We start from the raw sequence: 20979 nt of genomic DNA, 5'->3' as shown, positions 1-20979 counted from the left end.
TCTCTCAGTTCATTTTTAACATGATGGGTATTTGGCGTTCGACGAATTGTCTGAATAAGCATAGTGTCAACTATAACTCAATTTCGTTGATCCATTTACTGCCCTAACAAGTTCTCAAGATGAGACGTGTTCATGGCCCGATTGTCTTGGTCCGCTCTGGATTAGATTTGAATTTATAGTTTTTAATTCTAGCTTGGTCCGTTTTACTATTTATAAATAATAAAATTATAAAAAAAAGTAATTTCTATTAATTGTTGAGGTACGGTAAGCTGAAGGAGTTGAGTGCCCACTGTAGAGTGTCACTAAGGCAGTAAAATTACTTCTCGTATTTGAGTTGATAATTTATTAAAAAAAAATCTTTGAATTAGTGAACATGTTCATATTTTGAAGATATTATGATTTATTTTTGTAAACCAATTTATGACTATTAAAGATGAGATTGGATTAGAGTGAATCAATTCAATCCTTACAATATAGAGTGATTTAATTAAGATTATGTTGCTGATTTTTAGAGATCGTATATTCGATAGATTGTGCTTTGAATGTTTATATTGTAATAGTTATTTTCAAGGAGTTACTTTGTATTTATTTATATTTTATGTTAACAAGCCGAAATTGATATATGCTATGAAACTTGTCTAGGTTATTTTTGAGAGTTTATTGCGAACACTTGAATTATTCATTGAGGAACTATTTTCCGAGAGTGCAAATTGAATTGTAAACATTGAGTATTTATTGCCTAAGTTCTTAGGAGAGGATTTGGAGATAAGTAATATTCTAGCATTCAAGTATAAATGTGAGATCTTTATACTTAGAGAGTGATAGAGTGTGGTTCAATTATTGTATTGGTGAATAAAGAGAGTGAAATTACTCACTAAATTAAGTTTCGCATATATAGAGAAACCGAACTGCATAAATAAACTTCGATATTCTTTATGTTTTTGTTTGCACAATTTTCATAGTACCAAGCCATAATGATCATTATACTTAAACACTTCTATTAATTATCTTGATTTTCAATTAACAACAACTATAAATAGCAACATTAATGTCTATATGTTTTTGATAATTAAATTAAAAAAAAAAACAATATTTTTTTAAATAGAGAAGGGAGCTTTTTGCCGCAGGCTTACAAAATTTCTAGAATTGGATCTTGGTCCAGCTTGGTGTGACCCTGAATACATTTACTCATGAGTCATAAATCATGATCTAATTCAATGATCCCAGCCTTTAATTTAATATGGATAAGTATCCAACAGCCAGTTTTTAGTGGTGTTAGAAATAATAGTTTTGTGATCATAATTTCGATTAGTAAGTTAGTAAATATTATTTATTTAATATTTACGTGCTTATTACAATGCCATATTAGAGTTGGGTCGATAATTTTGATGTTTGAATATTAATTAAGAAAAAATGACTAAGTCGTAAAAATTGTAAAAGTTAATTGTTATTAAATTATATGTGTTAAATGGATATAGAATCATAATCGAAGAGTTTTATGTAGAAATTAGACCCTATTAGTTTAAGTGCACGATAAGTGCTTTCTAATTAATAAAATTATTTAAAAATATTATTATTATTGTAATAGGTCAATTTTGGCACAGGCCCAAGATCCAAAAAATATAATAAATAAAAATAGAATCTAATTTTTTTAAATAGTCCAAATTACAAACCCAATCTCTAACCCAATTATATCAGCCCAATCCCCAAAATTACTAAAACCATAGGCCAAGAGGCCCAAAATGTTTAAACACTTCAGGGAAAATCTAACCCTAGCCCCTAACAGCTTTGCGCCGCTGCTCCCATTGCGCTACCCTCCCGTGTATGGCCTCCACGCACCACCGCACGCCACGTTGCAATCACCGTACTTGCAAGAAGGACAAGAACGCAACAACACAGAAAATATGGAAAAAAAAATGAAACTTTGTATTTATTTTTCGGCTATAAAAAGCCATAAGAATCAATGTAAATTTTTTACAGACGAATACACAGAGATAGCAATCAAAATAATATAAATTTTCTAAAGGTGGTTTGTTTTTCTGTTTTCCCTTTTCATCTTTTTTTTTTATTTTGTTTATTTTTTAAAGAAACAAACGAAAAAAAAACCTTACCTTTTCAATTATATCGTTGTGAAAAGGGGGGCCGAGGTTACCATCTCCGATGAAAGATGGCGTCTTTAGACTCGGGAAGTCAAAAAACCCCAAAAAATGAGACTTTTTGTTTTCTGGCAACCACGGACGGTGGCTCCGTCGCCGGCAACAGACGGCTGCCATGGTGGTCTGATGCCAGAGTTTGGATTTCGGCAGAGGGGAGTTTGAGAGAAAAATAAGTGTTTCAGTTTTTTTTTTAAGAAAGAAAGCAGGAAAATGAAATTTTTAAGGAAAATTTGGCTTTTATACACATTTAAAACGGCGCCGTTTAGGGCTACCCGCACGCGACTCGACCCGCTCCAGGGGATTTGTGTGTTTTTTATTTTTGGGTTATTTACGTCCGTGGTCCTTCTGCATTTTTGGGTTACTTTAATTTAGTCCTATTTTCCTTTTTTTTTTAATTTAACCCTTTAATTTTATTTTACTTTTAATTTAGTCCATCGATTCGCAAAATGGAATGACGTACTTAATGGGGTTTTGGGATATTTTCTCAGTTAACCCCTCGTATTTTCTGCGCCTTTCAAATCAGTCTGCTATTTTATTTTTCTATCCGAACTTCTCCCCCTAAATTTCATTTAGGTTTCAATTTAATCCTTTCATATCCTTACATCTATTTTATTTAAATTTAGATTCTAAATTTTATTTTTATAGCAATCAAGTCCTTATTCATTTGGTTTGGACTCTTAAAATTATTATATATATATTTTTTATTCTACTTCGTTTTACTTATTTATTTATTTATTTATTTTGTTTAATTATTTATTTATTATTAATTCTTTATCTTTTTACACTAAAAAATATGGACTATTTGCAATTTTTTTTTATTTTATTATTACTTCCATATTTTATTGTTGCATTGTTTCATTTATTTTTTTTATTTTCGTGTCATGCTTGCTATTATTTTAATCATGCATTCTCCATTTAGTCCTTGCCCTTTACGCATTTTATTTTGTTCCTATTTCACTTTTATTATTAAGTTTATTACAATTTTGCCTCTAATTTTATTCGATTTCAATATAGTCCTTTGATTAATGTATTTTATTATTTATTTATTATTTTTCTATTATTCTTATTTTTAAGTTAATATTATTTTTATTTTTATATATATTATTTATCTTTTTATATCTAAATTTTAATATTTCTTTTAATAATTTATTTCTTTTATTTCTTTTACTTTTAGAATCCTTAAACTTAGTTTTATGTATATGTGTTTTATTTACTTATTTATTATTTTATTATTATTATTATTATTATTATTATTATTATTATTATTATTATTATTATCATTTAAAAAAACTGTTTTATTTTTTATTTTATTCGTTTATTTATTGATTTATTTCTTCAACCTTTTAACAATTAAAGTTCGTTTATTTATATTCTTTTATTTACTCTTATATTTTACCATTGTTATTATTATTATTATTTATATATTTTATTATAAATTATATCCTTAATTTCATTTTACTTTAGTTTGATTCTTTATTTTTGATATTTTACAAATTATTTTTCCTTGTATTTATTTGTGTATTTGTTTTTTGTCTCCATTATTTGATTGGCATTGTTCTTTATGTGTGTGCGTTGTTGCTATTATCATTGTCATTATTTTTTTATTTATCATTTGATGGTGCTTGTTAATGTTAAAATAATGTACATTATCGATTCTCATCTGTTGTTTTATTAACATATTCATTATTGTCTTTTGCTAATATGACTTTTCATTCGTGAACCATTTTAAATATTATACGTTTTTACCCAAACTTGTAAAAAATAAAATTTTGAAAATCGGCAATATTTCGCATTTAGGAAATTCGAGAAATCGTACCCTAACTTATGGGGTCTCGATTTTCTCGTTAAACCTAAATAGTCGAATATCCCTTCAAATTTCAAAATACATGAATTTTAATTTTAAACAAAAATAAAGGCAATATTCCGTATTTAGAAACTCGAGAAAGTCGTGCCCTAACTTACGGGGTCTCGATTCTTTCTCGTTGGATCTAAATAAAAGAATATCCTTCTAAATTAAAACACATGAGATTTCAAAAATAAAAAAATAAAGACAAGCTTGTTCTCAAAGGTTCAAAGTGTCGTGTCCTAACTTACGGAATGTGTCATTTTCCTACCTCAAGACGAGAAGGTCTTTAACATTCGTTTCGATTTATCCAAGAAATTTTTTCGTAAAATTAACATTAATACAAAGAGGGATCGTATTGTAAATTCTTTCCAAGTTTTTAAATTTTCGACTTTAAGACATTAATTAATCAATTAGGTACCAATTTTGGGCATTACGAGAGTGCTAATCCTTCCTCGTACGTAACCGACTCCCAAACCTATTTTTCTAAAATTCGTAGACCAAAGTTATTGTATTAGTAAATTAAAATTTTTTTTATTAAAATGATCAAATTACGAGGTGAATCGATCACACCTCATAAAAAAAAGGATTGGTGGCGACTCCCATTTTCGTTTTTAATAAAAATCAACCCCTTTTTCAAAAAAATGGTTTCGACAGCTTGACGACTCCACTAGAGACAAAATAAGAGAGTCAAGCCACGATTTGATTAAGTCTTTTCTTATTGGTCAAAAATTGATAATTCAATTTAAAATTACGATCCTTTCATTGCATTTCATCTGCCATTTTTGGTGATTTTTGCTTCATCGGTTTGAGTCTTGGAATGTTTTCGCATATTGCATTACATGTCTGTTTGATCTTACCCTTTTAAGTGGGAGTGAAAAACTATTCCTTCGTAAGGTTTTCACCTCCGTATGGGATAGTGGATCGTTTTCAAGATACATTCGTACCTATATCTTCGTGAGATTTTCATCTCTTTATAGCCATAGGGAAATGTATTCCCCTGAACTAAATCGGTCCGTATGAGCCTATAATGGATGAGGATCAAGGAATCTGCCGGTTCAGGTACCTTTACTTTAAAACCAAACCGCATATAGTGAGCCTTAAGAGCTTACCCTATGTAGAACCACATCAAACTCTTTGAGGTCATCTAAATAGGTGCTCTATTTGTTATTTATGTATTTTTATTGACGTGTTTTCTTTTGTTTTAGTGATGATTGCATTGCACTTTCATCATAGAAAATAGGTGTTGATTCACATTCAATTGCTAAATAGAGAGCTTGTCATGGAAAATGGATTTCTTGATTTAATGGAATACAATACGGTCGTCCGAATATGGTCCGAGTAAACACAACGAGAGAAGGGTGATAGCTCGTAGGGGAATACACGACTTTGCTTCGTTGCCCGAGGATTCAAGCCAACTAAGATTATTTTAGAGTCGTCAATGTCTCGACTTTCTTAAAGAAGCTAACGAGCATCGCGGGGATAAGTGAGCAATGGGTCGAGGCTCGGATCAAGTAAAAAAGAGATAATAGAGACATCTTTTGGAAGGTTCGTAAGATTCGATCTTAACATCCAGATATGAAGAAAAGGATCGATGTCTTCGCCTGGAGTATAAGGGCAAAGCCGTATATGTATCCGTTTTATGTAAATATATTTTTCTTCTAGTAAAGTTGTTCTAACAGAATTGAATCAGAATCAATGCCTCTTTTTTGCATTCATTTCATGCATTAGCATTGCATTGCATCATATGCAATAAAACTCACAAAAGACCATAAAATCATGGCAGTTACCCTAGACCATCGTTACAGTATATGAGGAAAAACTAAAACACTAGATCAAAGGTTAGAGGATTAGAGCAAATGCAAATATAGATGCAAAAGTAGTTGGCCAAAATTTGACAAGATATGAGAGATCAGACGCTAAAATTCCAAAAAAAAAATATGATAAGCCAATTAACCCAGTTGCTGGTTGGAGGGTTAGAAAAAAGAAAGAGCCTTATGGTCAATGCTGGGGATGATAACGAAGACCCTGCTTATCCTCTAGGCTTTACCCTAACAAATACTCAAACACAACCAAATGCATATCCAGAAATAGTATCTGTTAACATCAGACCCTAATACCAAACCGGTACCTCAGCATCAACAAACTTCCCGATAGGTTTAGGCTCTAGTTCGGAAGATAATCCAATTAATCCTTTTATCCTTGATCTGGATGATCTAACAAAAATAAAAAAGGCGAGAGTGGAGATCCCAAAGCAATTTGAAGATCGTTGCAAATGGAAAAGGAAAGTGGAGCCCCCAAATCAATACTTTAAAGGCCCCGAGGAAGAGGAAAAATGAGGTGAATAATGCGAATATGTATAATAAGGGCTGTTCAAAGCCAATCACCGTAAGCCAGCCAAGGACGACAACTATTAGCCATCAGATCCCCCCAAGGCAAGAACCCAATCCGAGACCGAACTCAGAAACACTCCGATTCACGCCCATCCCAATCACATATAGGGAGTTGTACCAAAGTTTGTTTGATGCACATATAGTATCCCCTTTCTACCTAAAGCCTATGCAACCCCCATACCCCAAATGGTATGGCACGAATGCCCAATGCAAGTACTACGCACGGATCACAGGATACTCAATCGAGAACTGCACTACTTTCCAAAAAATAATCGAAAAACTCATTAAAATTGCGAAATTCGATGATTCATCTGGTGCAGAAAATTCGTTACCCAACCATTCTGACAAAGGGGTAAACGAGATAATTAAGAGTGCAGGGAAGTGAATCATGACAGATGTAGCAAAAGTAAAAACCCCGCTGAGGGAGGTTTGAAAGAAAATGGTAGAAGAGGATTAATCCCACGGGATTTTAGAGAAAAACCCGGAAAAGCAAGGAACTACTGTGAGTTCCATGATGAAGAGGGTCACGAGATTCAAAAGTGCAATGAATTTAACGTCTTGGTACAAGGCCTGATGGATAATAAGGAACTAGAATTCTTTGAATATGCTGAAGGCCTGGAATGAATGTTCGAAAATTGGAGCATCAACGCTATACCCGAAGATGGAATTGAAAGAGAAAATTTATTAGGAATCTACCCTTATGAGCCTGGAAGTGTTCTGAACAATTGGACTGCGGAAGAGATTCTTGTAATTTTTAAAGCTGATTCAAAGTAATGTTCAAAACACGCTTGTTGCTTTAAGCCTAGAAGTAATAAGAATCCTTTTGTGAATAGACTCATGTCCAACATCTTTATTTCAATAAAATGCATCTGTGCTGTCATTGTGAGCAAATATTCTTTTATTCTTTCCATTGCATTCATAATCATGCTATACAGATAATTATTCTTATATTCTTTTATTTTTTGGACTTCCTTTCAAATATTTTTTTATTCTTCATTCATGAATCATAGCATACAAATAATTATTCTTAAATTCTTTTATTCTTTGAATATTCCTTCATGCCTACAACGGGTCTCTATATATCAATGACATGAGTGACGCTACTACTGACCCAGAATCTCCTTTTGAGCGAGATATGTATCTAGAGGGATCTCAGGACCTTGAAGATGACAGAGATTGTAACCTATCCCCTGATTTGTTAAGGATGGTAGAACAAAATGAAAAATAGATACTACCTTACAAAGAACTAGTGGACATTTTAAGTCTAGGAGAAAAGAAAGAGGTGAAAATCGAAGCCTGTATCACCACAAAGACAAAGTGAGACGTCATTGAGTTATCCCAAGAATTTCAAGATGTTCTCGCATGATCATATCAAGATATGTCTGGGCTACTGAGACGAGTAGATGCTGTTAAGGCTAAGAAAATCTTAGAAGAGGGTGCCTGAAGAACACAGACTAATGGTTTTACAATGGCCAGGAAAACCATGAGGTTCGGATACTGCTGGTCCACTATGAAAAGGGATTGCATCAGTTATACCAAGTAATGCTGTAAGTGCCAAATTTATGGAAACAAGATTCATGTGCCTCATTCATCTTTTCATGTTATGACTTCTCCATAGACTTTCTCTATGTGGGGCATGGATGTTATTGGGCCAATCTCGCCAAAAGCTTCTAGCAGGCATCGGTTCATCTTTGGGGTCATCGATTACCCACCAAATGGGTGGGAGCTACTTCATCTGCCAATGTCACGAAATCGGCGGTCAACAAGTTCTTAAAGAAAGAAATCATATGTTGATATGGAATGCCATATCTGAAAATGTGTTGAATTTGAACAACAGCATGATATCAGAAGTTTGCATTCTGTTCAAGATTAAACACCATATCGCCCCAAAATAAAAGTGCAGTTAAAAAAAAAGGATCATGGGGAAAATGACCAAGACTTGTAAAGATTGGCATAAGAAGTTATCATTTACTACCTATGCCTATTGTAGGTCTGTCTGGACCTCCACCAGGGCAACTCCTTTTCTCATTAATCTATGGAATGGAGGTGGTTTTGTCCATTGAAGTTGAGATGCCTTCCCTTCAAGTTTTGTCAGAGATGAAGTTGGATGAAGCAGAATAGATCCAATCCTGATATGATTAGCTAAACTTAATTAAAGAGAAAAAGTTGAAGGCCATCCGCCATGGTCAGATGTACCAAAAACGAATGATGCGAGCTTACAATAAAAAGGTTTGCCCCAGAGAACTCCACGAGGGAAACTTAGTATTGAAAAAGATTTTTCCCATTTAAAAGGGACTTCAGAGGAAAATGGATGTCAAATTGAGAGGAACCTTATGTGGTAAAGAAGACTTTCTTTTTGGAGGGGCGTCGATGCTGACCAAGATGGATGGCAAAGACCTGCCTAATCTTATAAATTCCGATTTAATCAAGAAATACTTCACTTCCTAAAAAAAAAAACAAAAAAACAAAAGAAAAACAAAAAAGAAAAGAAAAGAACAAAGAAAAAGAAGAGAAAAAGAGGCCGCCAATGCGAAAACCCGCAAAGGGCATTGGAACGGTGGAAATGTGCAAGTGTACACAATCGTAACAAGTAATAAAGTGACAAGTAAATGTCGAGTTATCGTACCCATAGGGACTGTAAAAAGCAATATTTATGAAATTAATTAAAACACTTTGGTGAGGTAAAAATGATTTTGGTTTGAAAAGAGTAATTTATAAACTAAGATTTTAAAACTAAGCAAACAATTTAAATAAAATAAAAGAGTTCTAGTGCACGATTTCAATTAAGATTTAATCAAGATGATATAATTGTACTGGATTAATTATACCTTTTTAACTTAGAAATATTAAATTTGTGCTTACGCTGTTATGAATAAATTCACGGCAACCCAAGAATTTGCTAACTTATGAACATATTTACTAATTAAAAATTCCATTTATCTCTTGAACATATCCTATGCCAATTCAACCAACTAAAGCAGTTTAATAAAGTAAACATGCTATTGCACATACATACTTATTGAATTAAATTATCTCTCGCATATTCCTATGTCGATTCAACCGATTAATTCAACTTAATAAACATGTAAAAGATAATGTGAAGTAACAAAGTAGCCATACTTTGAAACAATTTAATCACAACAATCTTGCAAGTTATGCAAGGCATATGTATCACCAAATACAATGCTAATTTAATTTTCAGTTACCTTAGAAGAATTAAACATGCATTGATTAAGTACTGATTCCATTAATTGCAATTTCAATCCGTTTAAACAATTAATTTTTTAGTTATCTAAACAATTATAATGCCAGATAACCTAAGCATGATTTTACCTAATCAAGCATTTCACTGAGGCCTATAACAGCATAAACACTAATTTAATAATTCAAGTAGGCAAAATATAATCAACCCAACACGAATTAAATTCAAGCTAAATTGATTAAAATAACCATTTTAAAAACAATATTTTTCATAGATATGTTCATCATAAAAATAACAGAAATTAAAAAGAAAGGGAACAGAAAGCAAATCCAGTGTTTCTCTGCAGCTTGACTGTTGCTCCGTTCTTAGTCTCCGTTGTCTTCGCCGAGCAAGGCTTCTATGAATCCTTGATTGCTGCCCAAGATGGCTGAAGAACACCTCTTTCTCAAGAGAGGAAATCAGCACAAGAGGAAGGGAAAATGGGATGGAGAAATTGAGAGGAAACTTTGAGAGAAGTGAAGAGAGGATGAGAGAATGTTGTAGAATGAGGGATGTTGAGGGATGCTTTGAAATGGGCAGCATAGGGTGGCTTTTATAGCTTAAGAGGGCTGCTAAAAATAGCAAATTCAGCAGCCAAGAGAGCCCTTCCATGGTCGGACACACACATGGCAAGGTTGAAACTTTCAACCTTGTTAAAAATAGGCTGGGGCAAATCTACAATGCCTAAAATAAAAGTGGGGTTTAAACGTAATTTGGAGGTTTTTCAAGGGCCTTTTTGCAAGCATATTTTATCAACTAATTTGCTTATTTGGGTCAGCCAATGGACGGTTCTGGTCAGCCTAATTAGTGGCTGGTTCGACTCACTTCATTCGGTTCAACTAGTGCGGTTCACTAGGCCCTTTCTTCATAATTAATTAAAATTAATTCATTTAACCTAAATTAAATAGGAAATAAATTAAAATTAATTTTTTATGAATTAATACACATTTCTGGACCGTATTGGACTGGAAATTAATTGGCCTCGATACTTCAAATTGCTCTCGGTTTTGCTCTTCTCGCAGTGTTCACCGGGCCCTTTTTCTCCAATTGTATGATTCTGTCAAAAATAACCAAATTTAATCAAAATTAACTACAAAATTAATTAAAATTCATAATGTTCATATTTTTAACATAATTTAATTATTTTATAATATTTAATTATTTTTTGACAAGAATTTAACCGAATTTGCATGAATTTAAGTAGAATTGGGTATAAAAAAGTATATAAATTTTTGTGTTTCCGGGCATCTTGAGACCAAAGGAGTTTTGAGTTGAAAACCCAAAAAGGACGGCTCAAATTTTGACCAAAGAATGGGCATTCAGTCAATAGGTATTTAACCTAAAAAAAAAGAGGAAAAATTGGAGAGGCTAAGGCGAAAACCCGCAAAGGGTGCCTTGAGACCAAAGGAGTTTTGAGTTGAAAACTCGAAAAAGGGCAACTCAAATTTTGATCGAAGATGAGGCATGTGGTAGTCTTGTCCTCTTAGAATTAACAAGGAGGAAGAACTTTACATCTTAGGGCATCAACAAAGTACTCTAGGTCTCCTAGACACATCTCAAGCTCAAAAAGGTCCTCAAGAAGTTCGTACAGAGAAACTCATGATGCGATATTTGGGGCACCTGTTTCCACCTTACTCATTTTGGATTTTAGCAAAGTTTGCTATCTTTGGTTAATTTATTTTTTTCGAGCTATGCTCTCAATCAATTTCTTTCTTATTGTATTTACCATCTTTAATTAACTTATTCGTCTCGACCTATTCTCTCAATCAATTTCCTTCTTGTCCATCATTATGATCTTTTTCAAACATTTTGCATTGAAATAACGATTAATGGACTAATAATACTTTCACAAAAAGAGTTCTGCATATTACTCTAAAAGCTTTTAAATAGTAAAAGACCTGAAATAAGACTATTATTAAGAACTCACCAAGCTTAAGGGTTGGAAATATTTGAGAAAGAAGAGTCTAAATTGTGACTATTTCTTTGAATTTTCTGTCAAAGATTTCAGCTGAATAAGAAGACAGGATATTACGTCAGTGATAGAACCTTGATGAACAATGAGCAATGACAACCCAAACTTTAAGAAGGGATCATTCTCATGACATTTTGCATTCATGCAATATCATTAATACACATCTAGTTAAGAGCATTTGATTTATTCTGATCATGACATCCTAATCATTTAGCATAAGCATAGGCCCATGAAATCGGTCCTACAAGTCATGTTCCCCAGAGAACAGTGTAGCAAGATTTGTGAATCCACAAATCTCATCTCCCTGAAGTAGCAGTGGAGCAAATTGAAGTTGTAGATCTTATCTCATTGAAGTTGCAGTAGAGTAGATCGAAGATGGCGAATCTTATCTTTCTGAAGTTGCAGTGGAGCAGATTGAAGCCACCAGCCTTATCTCCCTGAAGTTGCAGTGGAGCAGACTGAAGACAGTAAACATTGTTTCCCTGATGTCGCAGTGGAACAGATTAAAGCTACAAATTATAGCGAATCTTATCTTTCTAAAGTTGCAGTGGAGCAGATTGAAGCCACCAGCCTTATCTCTTTAAAGTTGCTGCGAAATAGACTGAAGATAGCGAATCTCATTTCCCTGAAGTTACAGTGGAGCAGATGGAAGCCATGAGTTACGAACCTTATCTCCCTAAAGTTACAGTGGAGGAGACTGAAGATAGCGAATCTTATTTCATTGACGTTGCAGTGAAATAGATTAAAACTACAAATTATGGCGTGAAGCAGATTGAAGCCACCAGCCTTATCTCCCTGAAGTTGCAGCAGAGCAGACTGAAGACAACGAATCTTATTTCCTTGACGTTGTAGTGGAATAGATTAAAGCTACAAATTATAGAAATCTTATCTCCCTGAAGATGCAATGGAGTAGATTGAAGCGACAATTCCTATATCTCTGAAGTTGTAGTGGGTTGGAACAAGGCTACCATAAAGAAAAGAAGCATCAAAGAAGTCAAGATTCAACAAGACCGGGCAAAATTGGCCCTTTTTGAAGTCTTTGCTCCATTTTCGTTACACGACAACGAGTAAAGAGGGGCAGCTGTAATATGCCAATTTTGGCCAAGGCCCAAGATCCAAAAAATATAATAAACAGAAATAAAATCCAATTTTTTTAAATAGCCCAAATTACAAACCCAATCCCTAACCCAATTACATCAGCCCAATACCAGAAATTACTAAAACCTTAGGCCCAGAGACCCAAAATGTTTAAACACTTTGGGGAAAACCTAACCCTAGCCCCCAACAGCTTTGCACCGCTGCTCCCATTGCGCTGCCTTCCTATGTACGGCCTCTACGCACCACTGCACACCACGTCACCATCGCCGTACCTGTAAGAAGGACAAGAACGCAACAACACAGAAAATATGACAAAAAAAATAGAAACTTTGGATATATTTTTCGGCTATAAAAAGCCACAAGAATCAATGTAAATTTTTTTACAGACGAATACACAGAGGTAATAATCAAAATAATAGAAATTTTCTAAAAGTGGTTTATTTTTTTGTTTTCCCTTTTTATCTTTTTTTATTTTGTTTATTTTTTAAAGAAACGAACGAAAAAAAATTACCTTTTCGATTATATCGTTGTGAAAAGAGGGGGCCGAGGTTACCATCTCCGATGAAAGATAGCGTCTTTAGGCTCGGGAAGCCAAAAAACCCTAAAAAAATGGGACTTTTTATTTTCCGGCCACCGCGGATGGCAGCGCCGTCAGCGGTGACTGGTGACTGCCACAGTGGTCCGACTCTGGAGTCTGGGTTTGGGCAGAGAGGAGTTTGAGAGAAAAATAAGTGTTTCAGTTTTTTTTTTGAAGAAAGAAAGCAGGAAAATGAAATTTTTAAGGAAAATGAAATTTTTAAGGAAAATTTGGCTTTTATACGCATTTAAAACGGCGCCGTTTTGGGCTCTAATCCTAGGCGTCTAAACGACGCCGTTTTTTATTTTTGGGTTATTTACGTCCATGGCCCTTTCACATTTTTGGGTTGTTTTAATTTAGTCCTATTTTCCTTTTTTAAAAATTTAAAGCTTTAATTTTATTTAACTTTTAATTTAGTCCATCAATTCGCAAAATGGAATGGCGTACTTAATGGGGTTTTGGGATATTTTCCCAGTTAACCCCTCATATTTTCTGCGCCTTTCAAATCAGTCCGCTACTTTATTTTTCTATCCGAACTTCTCCCCCCAAATTTCATTTAGGTTTCAATTTAATCCTTTCATATCCTTACATCTATTTTATTTAAATTTAGATTCAAATTTTATTTTTTATAGCAATCAAGTCCTTATTCATTTGATTTTGACTCTTCAAATTATTATATATCTTTTTATTCTACTTCGTTTTACTTATTTATTTATTTATTTTGTTTATTTATTTATTTATTATTAATTCTTTATATTTTTACACTAAAAAATATGGACTATTTGCAATCTTTTAAATATGCATTTTTATTTTATTATTACTTTCACATTTTATTGTTGCATTGTTTCATTTATTTTTTTATTCTCGTGTCATGCTTGCTATTATTTTAATCATGCATTCTCTATTTAGTCATTGCTCTTTTACGCGTGTTTTATTTTGCTCCTATTTCGCTTTTATCATTAAATTTATTACGATTTTTACCTCTAATTTTATTCTAATTTCAATATAGTCTTTTGATTAATGTATTTTATTATTTATTTATTATTTTTATATTATTCTTCTTTTTAAGTTAATATTATTTTTATTTTTATATCTATTATTTATCTTTTTATATTTAAATTTTAATATTTCTTTTAATAATTTATTTCTTTTATTTCTTTTACTTTTAGAATCCTGAAATTTAGTTTTATGTATATGTGTTTTATTTACTTATTTATTATTTTATTTTTATGATATTATTACTATTATTATTATTATAATTATTATTTTTATCATTAAAAAACAATCTGTTTTATTTTTATTATTTTATTATTTTATTTATTGATTTATTTCTTCAACCCTTTTTAACAATTAAAGTTCGTTTATTTATATTCTTTTATTTACTCTTATATTTTACCATTGTTATTATTATTATTTATTTATATATTTTATTTCAAATTATATACTTAATTTCATTTTACTTTAGTTTGATTCTTTATTTTCGATATTTTAAAATTATTTTCCTTATATTTATTTGTGTATTTGTTTCTTTGTCTCTATTATTTGATTGACATTGTTCTTTATGTGTGTGCGCTGTTGCTATTATCATTGTCATTATTTATTTTATTTATCATTTGACGGTGCTTGTTAATGATAAAATAGTGTAAATTATACGATTCTTACATGTTTTATTAACATGTTCATTATTGTCCTTTGCTAATATGACTTTTCATTCGTGAATCATTTTAAATATTATACGTTTTTACCCAAACTTGTAAAAAATAAAATTTTAAAAACCGGCAATATTTCGGATTTAGAAAATTTGAGAAATCGTAAAATTCGAGAAATCGTACCCTAACTTACGGGGTCTCGATTTTCTCGTTAAACCTAAATAGTCGAATATCCCTTCAAATTTCAAAATACATGAATTTTAATTTTAAACAAAAATAAAGGCAATATTCCGTATTTAGAAACTCGAGAAAGTCATGCCCTAACTTACGGGGTCTCGATTCTTTCTCGTTGGATCTAAATAATCGAATATCCTTCTAAATTAAAACACATGACATTTCAAAAATAAAAAATAAAGACAAGCTTGTTCTCAAAGGTTCAAAGTGTCGTGTCTTAACTTACGGGATGTGACATTTTGCTACCTCAAGACGAGAAGGTCTTTAACATTCGTTTCGATTCATCCAAGCAAATTTTTTTCGTAAAATTAACATTAATTCAAAGAGGGATCGTATTTTAAATTCTTTCTAAGTTTTCAAATTTTCGACCTTAAGACATTAATTAATCAATTAGGTACCAATTTTGAGCGTTACGAGGGTGCTAATCCTTCCCCGTACGTAACCGACTCCCAAACCTGTTTTTCTAAAATTCGTAGACCAAAATGTTGTATTAGTAAATTAATTTTTTTTTATTAAAAGATCAAATTAAGAGGTGATCCGATCACACCTCATAAAAAAAGGATTGGTGGCGACTCCCATTTTCGTTTTTAATAAAAGTCGACCCCTTTTTCAAAAAAATGGTTTCGATAATTATAATTTAGTAAAAACATAAACAAAAAGGAAAAGAATTACCGTCTTTTAGTTTTGCTTTCTTCCACCGTCCAACCTAGAGAAAAAGAAGAACCACCATTGTCGAGAGCCTAAAAAACAATCGGCTTTGCATATGAGTTGATTCTAAGTTTGTTTTTCGTAAATTTTATATTTTTTAGATCATTGTAGTTTAATCTAGCTAATTTAGGGTCTATTTCGTAAAAATTTCAAAAGTTTTTAAAGTTTAAATTAATGGTTTTTAGATATTTATGAGGTTAAATGATAGATTGATGAGTGTGGTTGTTAAATAGGACTATTTTGTAAAGTAATTTCAGTTAATTTTGAGTTTAGGGACTAAATTGATAAAATATTGAATTTAACAAAGAATTTTTATAAAATTTAGTTACTTTGGGGTTGTTAAGGGGGCTATATTGAATTTGGCACTAAGATTTTGGCTTAATTGTGAAAAATATGTAAGTTTCGATTTTAAGGACTAAATTGAATAAAATATAAAAATTTAAGTTAATAATGTAAAATATTACTTAAGGGTCATGTGCATGTATTTTGACATTACAAGGTAATTGAATTAAGTTAAACCATAGATTAAGAAATAGATCAATACGATAGAGAAATACGAAAAAGGAAAAATTATTGAGTAGTCCTTGGTTTCGTGTTTGCTGTTGATTCGATTTTTTTTAATAAATTAACTGGATTTATAAATAGTAAAATTCAAAGGAACAAGGGCCTTCCTGCACCTTGGATTTGAGTCCAATAAAGCAGGTCCAATAAACAATAACAGAAAACAGGCCATCAACGAAATTGGCCCAAAAATGAAATAAATAAAATAAAATCTGCAAAAGAAAACCTAATCCTAATATCTCCAGTCGACAACAATAGTTGGCCTCATAAAGTCTTGTCTTTGCATTGCACTGCCACAACTATTGGTAATAGCAAACCTCTTCAAATCTTATCAAATCTTTAGTCTTCTGCTACAAGTTTCAAAACAGCCGTTTCTTATCTTCAATCTGGCACTCTTAGCCTTATCTTCTCCTTTGCTCGTCGAACATAACTTGGGATGCCACCCTCCAAGTAATGACTTTCACCTATTTTCAATGCCTCTGTTGCAGCAAAATGTGTGAAAATGTTTTCTGACTTTGGAATGAAATGAAACCCTAGTTCTTGAAAATGTGTCTTTGTGTTTTGGATATCTCTGATGAGTGCTTCGACAATCGATCTATCACATTCTGTATTCTGGCATTTTTTTATTACTGTTCTTGAATAGCTTAGAATTTCACATGTAACAGTCTAAAATTTTAGTGGTGTTGGAACAATGATTCGAGATCACTAAATTCGACGACTGGGATTAGGAAATTAAAATAAAATAACATTTAGAAGTGAGAGAGATGTTAGAAATATTTTAAATAGGTGAAATTAAAATTTAAAGAGAAATTATTAAATAAATTAAGTTGAAAATGAGGTATCAAGACCTCTATCTTGTAAAATCGAGCCAAAAATATTTTTATAAATATTTATGGAGTGTTAGTAATATGATGTTAAAATTTTGTTAGAAAATTTTATCGTTTGGGTGGTTAATTAAATAAAAAGGACTAAATTATAAAGGTGTAAAACTTGTAAGATTGATTAAATAGTTTAAGTGTCTAATGAGGAAGGACATAAAGATAAAATTTTCCCAAGGGAGATATTTTGGACGGCAATAGCTGAGAAAAAGTCAGGAAATTAGAGAAATAAGGGCAAAATTAGAATATTGCCAAGACTAACTAAATAAAGTTAGGAGTAAATTGGAATTATCTAGGTTTTTCTTCATTTTTCTTCTTTCTCATCAGCTAAAAATGCCATAGGAGGCCTGGAAGAAGCTCGTTTTTCATATTTTTGCATCATGTGAGTTTAATTCTTGCTTTTTCTTTGTAATTTTTGTGTTTTTAAGACTTTTACAACCAGGTCCTACTATTAAATTCATTTGTTTTTTATTCTATGAGTGAAATTGAAAGTTTCCATGAATAAGCTCTATAATTTTATGATGATTTAGCATGGGTTTGAAGTTTTAATCTTATATATGATGATTTTATTAAGCAATTTTAGTGGAAATTGATTTTTAGGACCTAATTGTGAAAATGTTTGGAATTAAGGTCTAATGCTAAAATTATGATTTAAAAAGGTTATGAATTAGTTTCAAGTAATTGAATAAAGTGTTAATTTAGAAAAATTAGTTCAATTGGAGGGTTAATTGAGCAGGGACTAAATTGTAAAAATTGTAAATTTTAGGGTAAAAGTGAAATTTCTAAATTAAAGTGCATAAGCTGTAAATTAGAGTAGAATTTGAATAAATATTGATGAATAAATGGAAAAATTTTATATTATAGATCAAGAAATCGAGGATAAACGAGGAAAAGGAATAGTTCCAGAAATCTCTACAACTACTGCAAATTGTTCCGGGTAAGTTCGTATGGTTAAATTATTAAATTTCAATATTATTTTATGAACGGTGATTAATATTTATGTATGTTAATTGTTGAAAATAAGTAAATTGTGTACAAAAGTTACGAAATTGAACTGAGTATTTTGGAGGAATGGAACGTAGGAAATTAGTACGATCGTTCAGTGAAAAAGATGAATTGACGGTAAATTATCCAAGTAAACCGAGACTCAGCATTTGTTTCGAATTCTCGTGTTTACTTTCCGTTTAGCTCTTATGAGCTTTCGTTAACTCATATGAGTTTCAGTTAACCCTTTTGGGGTTTTAGTTCAGCTCTGATGAGCTTCAGTTAGCCTTCGGGATTCCGTTTAGCACTTGTGTGCTTCAGTTTGCCTTCGGGCTTCTGTTTAGCACTTATGTGCTTCAACTAGACTTCGGGCTTCAGATCACGATGTACTCAAATCCGTAAGCCGTTCCTTGAATGGACAAGTTGGTAAGTCGTAAATGTAACATGTGGAAAAAGAAATGTAAGTAATGCTATCTGTAACATTCCGAAATAGGGCCTAAACGGAACAGTGGTTATGAAACCACAAATTCAGGGTAAAAAAAAAATATATATATATATATATATTTTATTATTATTTTGAGGTTCATGGTATGATTACATGATTGTGTGAAAATTTTGTGATAAAATTCTATGCATAAAGTGCTTAAATTGAGGTTAGGGACTAAATCGAATAATTTACAAAACTTGCATTCTAGAAGTTTTTAGTATGAAATTATTTTGGAATATTAATTAGGAGATCTTAAATGGTAATTTGACCAATTTTAAGTTCATGGACAAAATTAGGACATGGAAGGAATTTTTGAAAGTTTAGTAAGAAGGGGCATTTTGGTCATTTGGTTATTAACATTAATAAAAAGGTAAAAAAGATGATAAAATTGTATCATCTTCTTCAAGTTACCAGCAGAACCTTACCTCTCTCCATAGCTGGGGTTTCTTCAACTTTCAAGCTTCATAGTAAGTGATTCCAAGCCCCGTTTTTAATGATCTTTACGTTTTTGAAGTCCCGGTAGCTCGATAAAGCTTATGCTACCAATAATTTAAGTTAGAATCAAATTTGGAAAAATACCCATAGGTGAAATTTGTGTATTTTGATGTTTTATGATGGAATATGAGGTTTTAAATTATGTTAGACAACTTGTGCTACTTGGTTTTAAGTGAAAACGAGTAAAAGGCTTAATCGGTAAAAATACCTAATAGTCATAAGTACATGTTAGTGTGTGAATTTGATGTTACCATAGAAGGGAAAAATGATCAGCATGTCATAAAACATAAGAAAATAGGATGAAGTTTAATTTACGAGCCTTGGGGCAAAAGTGCAAATATGTGAAAGTTTAGGGGCAAAAATGTAATTTTGCCAAAGTTTGAGTAAAGGGTTGTTTTGATAAATTTTGAAATTAAATAAGCTAAATTTGCTATTATAGATCAAGAAGAGCGAAATTCGAGAGTAGATCGGGGAAAAGAAAAAGTAAAGGACTAAATTGTAAAGTTTAGTCACATTTTGTATCGAGGTAAGTTTACAGTAAATAAATGCAATATTCTTTTATTTTACATTATTATTGTCAACTTCCAGCATTTATATATTTATGTTATGAAAATATTTAAAGTCGAATTTAAGGTGAAGTGACAGAGGAAAAGTGTTAGAAAGCCCCGGTTGAACCCTAGGAATGTTAGGATATTAGGGTTGACAGATGAGAATGAAATGAGCCATGTAAGTCCATATTAGAAATATGGCTTTGGAGACAGGATTGAGCCATGTAAGTCCATATTATATATGGCATTGGAGACAGAATAATTCATGTAAGTCCATGTCAAAGACATGGCATTGGCAGGATATTGATGACAGAACGACCTAGTATCCTTAGTATTCCGAGTGGTTCAACGGGTCAGGATCTGAGTTAAATTACAGTGAATTAACAGCAAAGGAAAAGTAGATTATACTTATGAAAAAGGAAAGGTCAGGTAAGAAAGAAGGTAAGGGAATAAAGAAGAAGATAGAAATTGAGAAGTAAAGAAATTTATGATGTTAGATGATATTATGCATAATTATCCATTATGTTGAATGTTGTGATTTATTTGCTTGTAAGCTTACTAAGCCTAGTGCTTAATCTCTTTATTTTCTTCTTCTTATAGTACTTATCTAGCCACTCGGGGATCGAAGGAAACGTCGGAGGCCGATCACACTATCAAAGAAATAACTCGGTATAATTAGACGTTTTGTTTTGTGTATGGCATGTATAGAAACTTAGCCACTTTTGGTATAATATGAACAATGAATGATGTGTAAATACTTGCTAGTGATTAGCTAATAAAATGGCCGATGATATGCATGTTTATTAATATGTATGATTGAATGGTGATTATCACATGAAAATTATGAAAAATGTGAAAGTAACCTAAAAACAGATTCAAGTAACAGCAATGACGTAACTTTGAAAAATCACTAAAAATTGCATAAACATAGTTTGAAGATGAATAATATATGAAATTAAATATTATTATGTCTATTTTCTTATGGAATAAGAAAAATAGGTAAAGGTATTATATTTCATGATATATCTGAGTTTTAGTGAAACAGGGTCAGAGCGATTTCTAGAACCCCTCTTTCAACTTTGTAAATTCACCATAAATTGTACAAAACTAATTAGAAGGTATACTTTATATGGTTATAATCCTTGTTGAGTCTAG

At 31.8% G+C, this 20979-nt stretch overlaps 1 long non-coding RNA gene across 1 annotated transcript; it reads left to right on the top strand.

The window, feature by feature from the left end:
* The first annotated feature begins 19166 nt into the window (after window positions 1–19166).
* On the top strand, window positions 19167–20596 carry LOC128295171 (uncharacterized). Its single transcript, XR_008285502.1, has 3 exons — window positions 19167–19248; window positions 19716–19802; window positions 20425–20596. It is a non-coding gene; the product is annotated as an uncharacterized LOC128295171 (long non-coding RNA).
* The last annotated feature ends 383 nt before the right edge of the window (window positions 20597–20979 follow it).

This window comes from Gossypium arboreum, chromosome 7, assembly GCF_025698485.1.
Source record: "Gossypium arboreum isolate Shixiya-1 chromosome 7, ASM2569848v2, whole genome shotgun sequence".
Taxonomy (NCBI): domain Eukaryota; kingdom Viridiplantae; phylum Streptophyta; class Magnoliopsida; order Malvales; family Malvaceae; genus Gossypium; species Gossypium arboreum.
This window is presented reverse-complemented; position numbering and strand designations above follow the sequence as displayed.